Below are 12,057 nucleotides of genomic sequence, written 5' to 3' on the forward strand. Positions count from 1 at the left end.
ATATAAAAAAAAAAAAAAAGAAAGCAGAAAGCAGAATCAGAAACAATATGGGCCTAGATGTCATAGTAGTTTGTAGCAGATTAGGATAATTATACCAGAGCTTGCTTTCTTTCCTAGCCCCATCTTGCTATTTAGGCTTGTAAAGTCTGCTGGTTTGTTTTTTTTTTTTTTCCCCTTGGAGACTGAATAGGGGAGGCAGAGAGGGTTTATATTGGTAAAAAATACAGCAAGAAACTCTGTTTCATGTTTGTAGGATTTGTTCACAGTCTTATATAGGTATTTTCAAGATTAGGAAGCACCAAGCAAGCCAATTATTATTTTTTTTTTTTAAGTCATAGTTACTTAACAACATATGATCTCCATTTCTTTTAACCTACGTTAAAAATAATCAGGTACTATTGAACACATTTATCAAACAGACCAACACACCGGCACCTTCTATGAAGCATGCACTGCTGGACAAATCAATATTCAGAGCAGTCTCAGTGTCTGAGAGAATAACAATAAGTAACAGCAGTACGTATTTCTGTAGTTCTTCAAGGTCTTTGCAATACCTGAATGGCATCAGCTCATTCTTTACATGCCAGTAACAATACTATCAATTTCTCTACAGGAGTGAATTCTGGAATCCCTGGGAAGTTGTTATGCGCCACCATATCAATTTCTAAAAGGAAAGCAGCTCAGGGGATTTAAGCAAGTTGCTCAAGTCCACTAACATATCCTTGGAAAATTTCAGTATCAGACATCTGGATTTTTTTTGGGGGGGAGCGGGTCTACATAAGAACTCCTCAAGCTGTGAAGCAAAATTTAACAAGAGAATGGATCCCCAAATTAATTAAAAATAAAGTTAGTTAAGTTCTTTTTCAGAATAGCACGGTGAAAATGTGACACAAGAGATACACATTCATGAAAAAAGAACTTCTAACAATCGCACCAAAAATGTTTGACAAGGACAAGAAACACTTCCCTCTAATTCAGGGTAGAACTTATCAGTGTGATCCCTACTCGTATTGTCACAAAGGGACTGGAGGAAACGAAGTCGCACTATTGATCAGCCACGAAGGACAGCCCACATACAAATGGGAAAGTTCAGCTGCCACACTCTTGCGAATGCCAGAAAGCACTGACAGCCGTTGTATATGACCCATGATGGGGTTCGATAGCATCGCGCCGCTTTCCACACACTTAAAATCACTAGTTCTGCTTGAAAGGCAATTTGTATAAGTATAATTCTAGTTGTGATTTAATATAATAAGCCTACTAATAATCTCAGCAGATTATTAATAAAAAAGACAATTATTACTTCTGTAGGAACAGTCTTTAAAATATCTGTCAAAAGAGAACAGAGAGAGGGCTTGCAAGATTCTTGGGCATTAACAATGGCTTCATGTAAGTTACATATAACCTACCTTTTCTGGAACAACCGTTTTTTAAAGGAAGTCAGGTTTCAAATCCTTTCATTCTTTTTAAATGGATATGGAACTAGTCCACAAGTATTGGGATGTGGACTGGTTTTCCAGAGTGCAGCTGGAGTGTCTGCACTGACAGGTCATAGCTCCAGGCACCGAGGCTGTAAATAGTCAAATTTCAGAGAAAATACAAAAATGATGACAGTAGAGCAACTGAGATGTAACAATTCCTTATTATAAGCATAGCTGTGTACTGCAAACATTTAGATCTTTTTAGATCTTTAAATTTAGAACTTTAGATCTTTTTCTTTAGAACATTTTAGATCTTTAGAGGAGCATATGCTTCATATAAAAAGCTACTGATTCTATTCTCGTTAAGAAATGTCTAAGTACATAATTATAAAGTTTAGATGTAATTCCAATTTTAAAACCTCCCTAAATGCATATTTGCCCAATAGACCATAACTCTCCAAAAGGAATCACTGGTATCTGCAGGATAAACTATTATCGGTTCAATAGCTAGTGGTTTATACTAATGGTTTAATGCAGTTGAAAGTTCTTAAAATTATTATCCCTGAAGTAAAATTAGATCTTTAAATAAACTCTGTTGGTGTTAAGCATTTCATTTAAACTACAGATTCAAACACCGAGACACGCTTCTAAAAGCAAAATTCCATCAAAAGTGGTTAAGGTTGCACAGTCTAAATGATGACTTATTCCTTTTTTTTCTCATCCTTCTTCCTAAAGCAAATGTTCTCACTTGGCATCGTAACTTATAAGGATGAGTGAAATAGGCTTATGGTATAAGAGCAGCCTGGGCACTATTTCTGTTAGAAATGAAAAGGTATTGGGAGACCTATTACGTGAAAGATCAAAGTGTACTGCTGTACAGTACTAGCAGAGACCTCCAGGCTATCATGCATTTTACACAGTATTGCCAGACTTTGCAATAAATGTTTGGGAGTTATCCTTGGAAGCTCCAGCTCCTGGATCTATGTGACTGTGTGAAAATCTCACCTTTAGATAAAAAATACACTTCTAATCCTTGACATTTTGGAGGGACTGAAGCAGTCATGGAAATCAGGCAGTAATGAGAAAAACTCCCAAATACAGGGCTTATGGAAAAAACAGAATTCAATATCTTTAATGGCTTAACTAAAGCCTTTTAATTGGCGAGACGGGAAACATGGCATATATGTTGTGCTTTATGACCAACATGTTCAAAAACTTGTGCCTTCACCTCTAATCACTGTTGTTCCATTTATTAGCATAGCTACGAGAGTCACGAGTATGAAATACATCAACATCGCTGTAAGAGCCCTTGTGCAAAGGCTCCTCTCAAAGCAAAACCACGTCTTTGCCTCCTTAGTTTGCAGTACAAAACTGAAGGTATCACAGCAGAAGCACATTGCAGACACACGGCTAATATATTTTATATAAACCAGGGCATGCCTAATCACTCCTAATTTCTAGCTGTTCTAAAGTATATCCCCCGCCCGAAAATTGTAATCCAAGGAATCAAGACTTTCCAAATATACTTAATTTTGAATTTTGTATTTTCAAAATTATTTATTGCAAGAAAAATTCTACTGCGCCCATTTTCATGAGCTTCAGCTATCAATATAAACACAGCAGATCAGTATCATAAAAATATTTTTATGTGCTATCTTTTGTAATGGTTTCGCAGAACGTTTTTGTTCACATGGGAAAGTGAGTAACTGAATTTCCTATACTTTTTGCACTTTCGAAGGTAAATGTTGTCAATATACTAGTAACTTAAAGATACGATTGTAAACAGGTCTAAGATGCAGCTTTTCTCATTTCTGAATAAACTTACTTGAATGAGTTTCATTCAGATAAGAAAAGCCGTCAAAATGTGATGTTTATGATGGCTATATGTCTTCAAAATAAGAATTATAGTGTGAAACTTTGAAAGAAGGAAACAAAGAAAATCATCACTGAAGAATGAACTCATACCTGGAGAGGATCCAAAACCACCAAATAACGTTCCTTAGCTACAACCAGCTCCGTACTGGGAGTCACTTTAACCTGTATGTAATCACTGGTATCCTATTAGTTATTTTTTGAGTTAACCTTCATGTAGCATAAATGGAAAATAGCAGATCTGACGAGAAAGTCCATCCTTTTAGTTCCTAATAGAAGCATAAGTCACTAAAAGAACAGTGCCAGAACAGTGACAGAACTGGCTATCTCCAAATCTCTGACAAAATGCGGGCTGGAATTCACCTACCAGAATTACAAAGATACATATCCTGGTAGTCTTTAAAAGAGGATTATGCAAAGAGATTAAGAATTACAAACAAAAGGTAAGTACTGATTAAAGCTCGCTCTTACAAACAAAAAAAGAACACCAAACTGCCCCCCAAAAGCACGTAACACTGCAGATGTCAATTCGTTTTGTTTGATTGCATTTAGAGACAGGACTACAATAGCAGTTACCAACATCTGCAAAGCTGCATTATGATGACACAGTATAATTTTTCTTACTGAGAGATTTTAATCACAAATATTAAATAGAGTCAGTAACTAAAAAGGAAAAAAAAAACAAAACAAATCATCAACCTCCCTATTCAAAAACACAGATAACACGGAGCCATAATAAGAACTGCAGGAAAAAAGAAAATCTGACATTAAAACTACTTTGATATGTGGACCATAGAAGCAGTTCATTATAGTGGCTTCTTGGAAGTTGCCTCAGTAATTGTCTAAAACTGCTGCCATGTCTATACACAGTATGACTTAATGCAAAAAAAACCCACCCCAACCCTGCATTGAAACTCGATGTCACTCTGAAAGAGCCTGATTTAAAATCATAACCAAGTTGATATTCAATGTAATGCTTAAAATCAGCAAATTATAGTACAGGAACATAGTATACAAGACAAGAAAACAAGCACATGTTAACCTCACTGACTGATGCTGGCTTGTGAAATTCCAGTGAACAAATTAAGCTAATAAATATTTTGCTTTTGAAACCCAATGTGCAAAGGTGGTTAGAGTCTACTGCAGCAGCAGCTGCCCATGCATTTGGCTCCTACGCTTAAAAAGGTGCTCATTTCTTTTACTGTTTTTTGGTGGACAAAGAAGCAGTTGGTAAATAGACTTGTATTTAAGAATAAATATATACAATAACATTGAAAAATGGAAAATACAACACAGATTTCCAGTGCAATAACTTCAAAATATCAGCCAATAATTTATTGAAACCATTAAATTGCTTAAATGGTTAAATTCCTAGCTGAGAAAAATATGATTACATGACTTCTGGGGCACTTGGAAAACACATCATTTGAAAATGTGTCTAGAAAAGTATGTGTTTACCAACTGAAGAAAAAGCTGAGAAGCTACAGCAGATAAATTAAATAGTAGAGAGTAATCAATCACGGTGCTAAAATTACAGACGACAACTAAACTGAAGCCCCAGGGAAGTACAAACACAGAGCCATTTTGCAAAATTAGGTTGCATAACTAGCATACCTCAAAGCAGTACAGAATCTAAATCCATGTCAGAGATCTCACATTAGAAAATGCTAAGCTGTGTCTGTAACACAAGGTGGATTAAAAAAAAAAAAAAAAGATTTTGAGGCACAGGATTTTGTAAGCATAGGAGTCAAAGAGAATATACTACTCTGAATAGTCTTAACATGATAACCAAAACAGAGACAAACTAAAAAACCAAAAAACCTTTACACCATTGAAATGGTACTATAGAATCTACCACAAGGCCATACTTCCACAGTAGGAGGGGGGGAAAAAAAAAAAGAAAAGTGAAACTAATTTATGGGAAGACCTCATTAAAGAATTCAGGTAGCGTGAACACTCAAATGAACTATTTGATCCAAGCCTGCAGTATATGCACATGAATTTTAATGGCCAATGACAAAACCTGGGAGTACAGGGAATGAGGGTACTTCCATGCTGCTTCTAGATTACTGTATAGCAATGAAAGACTGAAATCGTAATGAAAGGGAAGATTATTGTGATTACTAGAGAACATTCAGAAACCACAGGCTCATTTCTTTCTGAAGGTTCATAAATTCAACCTTTACAAAACTGACCCTTCCAAAACGAAGGAACCCTTCATTTAGCTACTTAATCTCTGGTACACTACATACCTCTAGATTTATTAAGGTAAATGGTAAAATACAAAACATGGTAGCTTTTGAAACAGATGCTAGGGTAAACATCTATACTGGTGCGTGCTCATGAACTAATGGTAAGTCTAACGTCAATTTAGTTCCTCTACATGGAATGGAGTCAAACTGCCTGTACAATAATTTTCGGCAGGCCAAGCCTCCTCTCATCTGCTCGCAGCAGAGTGCGGTTTGGCCATCCTCCTCCTGCATTAGTGCTTCATTTGTGCAGTCTCCTAATTTAGGTCACATTACCTGAACTTGTCTTTATTAAACAAGAATAATGAGAAAACTGTTATTAACCAGCAGCCACCAAAGGTGTCAATTATTGGATAAACCAAAGTATGTGGTGGATGAAATTTGATTGCTGCTGACTATGTAAGGACAAAGGACACTGTTTTTGGAACGCGTATTCCAAGTTTTTTTCCCTCCTCCGCAAAGGATGACTGAGATCATCTGCAGTATCAAGGCTAAATGACAAAGGCCCTTGCATTTAAAACAAAGATGAGAACAATTAAAACCCACAAAATATAGTATATATCATGAGTTTTATTTTATCTTTTTTTAAAATGAGAACAATATTCATTTTATCTTCTTCCTATATCTGGAATCCAATGTCTTTGCCTCTCAGCACCTGATATTTTAAATTCTAGGTTTTAAATCGGGTTGAGAAAAAAAGAAGTATTTTAAAAGAAAGATCCACGATTTATTAATCCCAGTGTCAGAAGAATCACTTGTTGCTTAGTATATGTATAACATACAGTTTTCAAGGGTGTTTTAAGCAGGCCCAGAGGTAGCATACATGAACTTCCCTACATGGCTGAAGGTATAGTCTGATCAAGCTGATAACATTGCTCCTCACTGATGATGGATGAGAGATAAATGTAATTTTATTATATTCCAAAGAGACTGTTAAATAAATTACACATTACAAATGTTAAATAACCACCGTACAGAGTCATTTCTGTAATTATATATTCATTGTTAGATCATTTGTGGTTTACAATCATAATACCATGACTGATAAAATTAACTGATGGATACTATGAAAAGGTTCTGTCAACCTATTCTGCCAGCAGGAATGAGAGAATTTGTATGTGATGGAGTACCAATAATAGTTGATTAATTTTTTCTCACTATACACAAATAAATCCATGCTATTCTGAAACAGCCGCCCGTGAGTTTTGGCCACTTAACATAGGAATACAAGGGAGAGGAAAACCTTCGAGCATCTGCAGTAGTGAAACTTACTTTCTACAAACAGATCTATAACAACCCCCGGATTTTTTGTATACATACATCAGTTGAATTATACAAATTGCTTGGAATTGCTAATATTTATGCATGTAACTATCAGTTATCTGCTGCCAAAACTTAAGATCCAGGGGAAAAGCATAACTGATGTGGTTGGAGGTATCCCACATGCTAAATAACAACTCCCAAAGATCCACCATATCTTTCCACATGTCAAATAAAAATTGAAAGAGCTGACCATACTGCAATATGTTGCAACCTTTTGCAAATTCATTAGATATAGGTTATATGGCATTATTCTGTGCATTATTATCCAACACTACCAATAACACTCTTGGTCTGCAGAGTGTCTATTTGATACTAGAAATAGCAAGCTCAAAATTTGCCAAAGATCGGGAACATTCTGCAACGCAGCTCTGCCGAAAGGAAGAAGAGATGGCCCTGTGTGGGAGATGTGAGGAGAAGCTACAGATTAGCTGTGTAGGTAAAAGACTGGAAAGATAAAGGCTGAAGAGAGGTATGATGGCACGTAGGGAATATAAACCACAAGAGTCACAGGAGGAAAGAGAAAATGGAAGGGAAGTATGATTGACAGAAGCAGCAACGGCAAGTTAAAAGGAATCTATAAATAAGAGTTTTGAGAAGTTCTTTTAAAACGGATTTTTTTTCCTGATGATCTTCTGGAACATACGTATGATTATATGTCTAAAAAAATGCCCACTGGTAGCACCGTTTAGTGCATGGTATAAATAACCATACAGATTTTCAAACAAGCACTATGTTGCCCTCAGCTTCAGTGGAATGTCACACATTTCATGTTTTCTGATTAAATGTAATGTTAAAAACCACCACTGAATTTGGTTGCCCAGAGAGATACTGGGCATTTACAGGCTACTGAGGTTTACACACACTCTTTTCCGCCAAAGAGTTTTATTTTTACTGCTTGCCAAAAAATATTCAAGATTTATTTCTGTCCAAAACTAGTCAGTTCCATATTCCAGTTTGGCTAAAGGAACAGAGATTTCGTACAGGACAATAAAATTACTTCAATTCTACTGCATGACATACTGTCAAATGTATATTCGCTAAGCAGAATGGTGCTGAAGAGCCCATTTTCTCTGTACATTACTTACTGTCCACAATCTTCTACCACAAAAAGGCAGGTTCTGTTAGCACCTAGCATAGAGGAACTGTTCTGTTGGAACTGTTAGTAGAAGTGCCTTCACACACATTCACCCGCTTTGGTTCACAAAGGATATTACCCACCTTTTACTACCCAGCAATGCAGTACACCGACATACCCTGCTACGTTTCCCAGGGCATGTTACTTAGGACTGGCAATAAAAGTAGTGTCTGTTCTCCACTGTAAAATGCCTAGTACTTCACCAGCAGCCTGAGATTTTTTCAAAGGACATCATCAGTAATATCACCCACAACACATAGCCACAACACAGCTCATTTTCTTGCCTCATCAACTAGTCTTAATTTCTTGATATTTTATAAAGCTGCAGTTGCCAAAGTGCAGGTGCCAGTGCAGCCATGCGTTGTCATTGGTCATACTGGGCAGTGCATACAGCGTAGCTCTGACCAGGGAGGTTCAGAATAATGAGTCAGTGATTAAGTGGTTAACACAAACCCATAAAACTCTCTTACTCATGTCCCAGCTCAACAGGATCTGACTACACTGATAAACATAAGTGTTTTTCTCCAAAATTTCAGGGGTGAGCAAATGTTAATGTAACACTGTTTTTAGCTTGGTACCTTCTAGTATTACAATTCAGTTCTACTGAGAAGAAAAAGGCAAAATTTTCAGTACGGACAGCAATGAAGACACAGTGTGTGGATTATCTGGGTCTCTTACCTAAAACGATTAAAGGATTAATAAGAGTCTACACCTGTGAAAGGAAACTGAGTTGGATAAAAGGCAGAAATGTTCACTGTGCTAATTTCTTACACTTATTAAAAGAACTACGAATAAGAAAAGGTACAAAATAAATGGAAGTACAAATACTGTTTAGCCTCAGAGTACGTAATCACTTACTGTTCACAATACAGACTGTGCTTAACTCTCTTCTCTTTGTTTATTCAGCACTCCACGTTTCTGTAAGAAAAACAAATACATGCATTTATCATCTAGATAAAATAAATTACCTAGCTTCATTTGTGCCATAGAAGTTTGCCATTTTCCTATTTAGTTGTGGTTTACTCCAAGATTTAAAGTCTTGGGTTTTTGTGAAAGCGTCCGGAAGAGTAAATCCACATCACTCCTTTTCCTTAAAGGGCAAAGTTTCCACTCTCAGGTACTATAATAGTAGCAGAGATGGGAAATCCACAGGTTCAGGGGACAAATCTCTTTTGAAACCTCATACCAAATTCTGGGCATCTGAATTGCATCTGGACACCTGCAGTTCTCTCCAATTCAGGGAAGGCGACAGGCTTTCACACCTGTGAGGCTGGCAATCCTCTGGTCAAAATTAAATTCTCACACTGTATTAGATCTTGGCTGGATTACCCCATTAGACTGAGGAGTTAAGGAAGAAGCAACAGGTACCTCCAATGACAGCCACAGCCTCCCCCACCGCTTCTGGAGGACAGTGGGACATGCTGCAGAGGGGCGTTTGATGCTTCACACCCACTGTTTCATGCAGACAATTAGCATAAGCACTGATCACAGCACACCAGCTGCTTAGCCTTTCTTGGGCAGTTTACAGGCATCACAACAGAGGTGAGCTTTAAGGCAGGATTTGAAGGAACAGAGCGTACTGGCTTTGCAGATTTTTACTATTAACAATTTTCATGAATAAATGTTGCATGAGAGAAGGGAGAAAATTGGGACTGATGGGCAATGAGGGTTGCAATAAGGGCAACATTGTCGTGAAAGAGCAGCCAGGATCAAGCTGTGAAGGCACTTAAATGCAAAGGCGACCAATTTTGATGCAGTTAAAAAAGGGAGCCAAATGTACAGTTACCAAGATAGGTAAATGTATTTTTAATTTTACATCAGCTTTGTCAGAGGAAAATGACACTGCTGTTATCTAAATTTGTCAAACTATATCACATCAACCTTTACTCTGGTCTTTAAAAAAGGCAAATCACGATTCCATCCAGCATCTCACCCTAAATTAACCAGGCTACCATCTTTTGTGCCTCAAATAATGAAGGATTCAGAACACAGTTGATTAAAAACCCTATTTTTCCCATATTTTGGTAAAAAATTAATATTGCCTTCTGCATAGTTCTGTCAATATCTATGACATCCCAGAAATCACTCACTGGCATGTCAGTCTACTGAAGAAACCTGTCAGGCAACAAGTAACAGCTCCTTGGAGCTGAAGGCTATACAGCCCATGAGTCCAAATGTACCATATTATGTTGTTATTAAGTTTTAAACTTTTTTGAACTGTAGAGATTAGCTCTTCTACCTGACAGCCTATTACGTTATGTCCTAGACATGAGTGAGGAGTTGTGGAGCACTTGAACAATGCAGTTAGCTGGACAATGATATGAAACCTTTATTTCAAAAGCGTTTAGAATAATTCAGATGCTGCTGTAAAACACAGCTGTGGGACCAACTCACTTCTTTCCCAGAGTTTGTAATACATCTGACAACAGGCCTTACATAGCTTGGTGCTCCTTATTAGCTGCATAAAATGTCCTGGTACAGACCATGACAAACCTAATCTGAACTACCGTACTCCAATACCTCTTGAATGGGTTCAACCAAAACCTTGCCCCTCCCTGTCATTCAAGCCCTCCCAAACTGAGGAATCTGAAATTCAGACACACTCAGAGACAGGTTTCAATTAAAAGCTCTAACCCCAACCTTTTCCCGGGGTTCAGAGCCGGGGATTTGGTTCAGGTCTCTGTGTACACCTTGCATTTGAATAAAGGTGCCTTAGAGAAATTAACACACAGAGTCACACCTGCTCTGCGGTACACTGTCTCAACCTTCCCCTGTTTCTCTAAGCTGTCTGTGTCAAGCTGTGCCATGTTATTACTGAGCCTTTCAGAAGATTAACTATTTCCTTCTGCTGCAAAGACAGAAAATGGCAAGGAAAGACTGATGTTTACTTGAGTATTAATTGGAAATAACTGAACAAAAATACAGGTTATGTGCTAGATTAGAGAAGCAGATCTAAGTGAAGCCACGAGTAAGTGTGGGGCTTCATTAAATGCAGAGACAGCCCACCTGCTCCCTTCAAGTTGACAGACGGAGTTTCCAAAACACATGAAAAACGTAATGCAGATCCGGAATAAATAAGTAAAAACCGATCAATAAAAATCAACAGTAATCAAGGGGACTTGATATCAGCACTTTTTGCAAGGATTTGCAGAGCTAAAATATATAGAGAGAAGTAAGCAGGAAATACTTGCATTTCTAGAGGAAGATCAAAAAAATTACCAGAGAAATTCAACTGTGTTTCTATCCCTTACTATTAAACACAGAGGTTTGTTTTTTTTTTTGAGATGTGTTGGCAGATTAATTCATTCACCCTTGGTTATGGACTTCTGTGGATCTCCAGTGCAGGAGATCCCCTGCAGTGACAACTGTATTTCCAGAGCTGCAAATAGCATCTGTCATACCGCTAGTATCTTCCAAGGCTTCCTTTCAATTTCAGTAATATTTGCAAGGGAAGACTTTTCCTAAAGAAACCATTGGAAATATAAACAGAAACACATTTTGATATGCCTGAATACATCTTGTAATATCCCTTTGAAGTGTAATCAGTATTTTACAAATGGTATCTACAGAAGATACTTTAGGGCATATAATTTTAGGGTAAGTAATCATGTAAATGATCTGCAACTTTTAGTTTAGTCAGTCATAAGGATATGCAGAAGCAATCAAAACAGAGTCTTCTTTAGTTAATTCTAAGGTCTCTGTTCCCAGTTACCTTTAGTGGAAACCAGTTACGGATATAGTCCCATTAAGCCACGGTAGAACTGGAACTCTAAAATAAACCAAGTTCAATCAGCCACACTGACTTTAAGAATATACACGCATATCTTTGCTCATTAGATGAAATCATACTCCACTGCAAGAAAGGGACTCTCTGCAGTTCTTCTCAGGAAACTCGTGTTTAACTCATACAGAAATAGAGTAGATTTACATTTATTACAGGTGACAGAGAACTTTTTTAGCATCACAGAATCATGGCAAAAATAAGCCCCTTCTATTACATGCTTCACTATTCATTGTGAACTGTAATATAAAGACGAAAGGGAAGTTGCATGGTAAT

At 37.2% G+C, this 12,057-nt stretch overlaps 1 protein-coding gene across 3 annotated transcripts in view; it reads right to left on the reverse strand.

Annotated features, from left to right (window-relative positions):
* The window catches only part of SYT1 (synaptotagmin 1), a 360,508-nt gene that overhangs the window by 226,053 nt on the left and 122,398 nt on the right, over positions 1-12,057 (reverse strand). For 2 of the 3 annotated variants that reach the window (XM_075080749.1, XM_075080747.1), the window contains exon 3: positions 8,859-8,918. The exons of the other annotated variant lie outside the window; for it this stretch is intronic. The gene's annotated coding sequence lies outside the window, so the exon portion shown is untranslated. The remainder of the gene's footprint in view (positions 1-8,858; positions 8,919-12,057) is intronic. 3 annotated transcript variants of the gene reach the window in all.

Source organism: Phalacrocorax aristotelis, chromosome 1, assembly GCF_949628215.1.
Source record: "Phalacrocorax aristotelis chromosome 1, bGulAri2.1, whole genome shotgun sequence".
Lineage (NCBI taxonomy): Eukaryota > Metazoa > Chordata > Aves > Suliformes > Phalacrocoracidae > Phalacrocorax > Phalacrocorax aristotelis.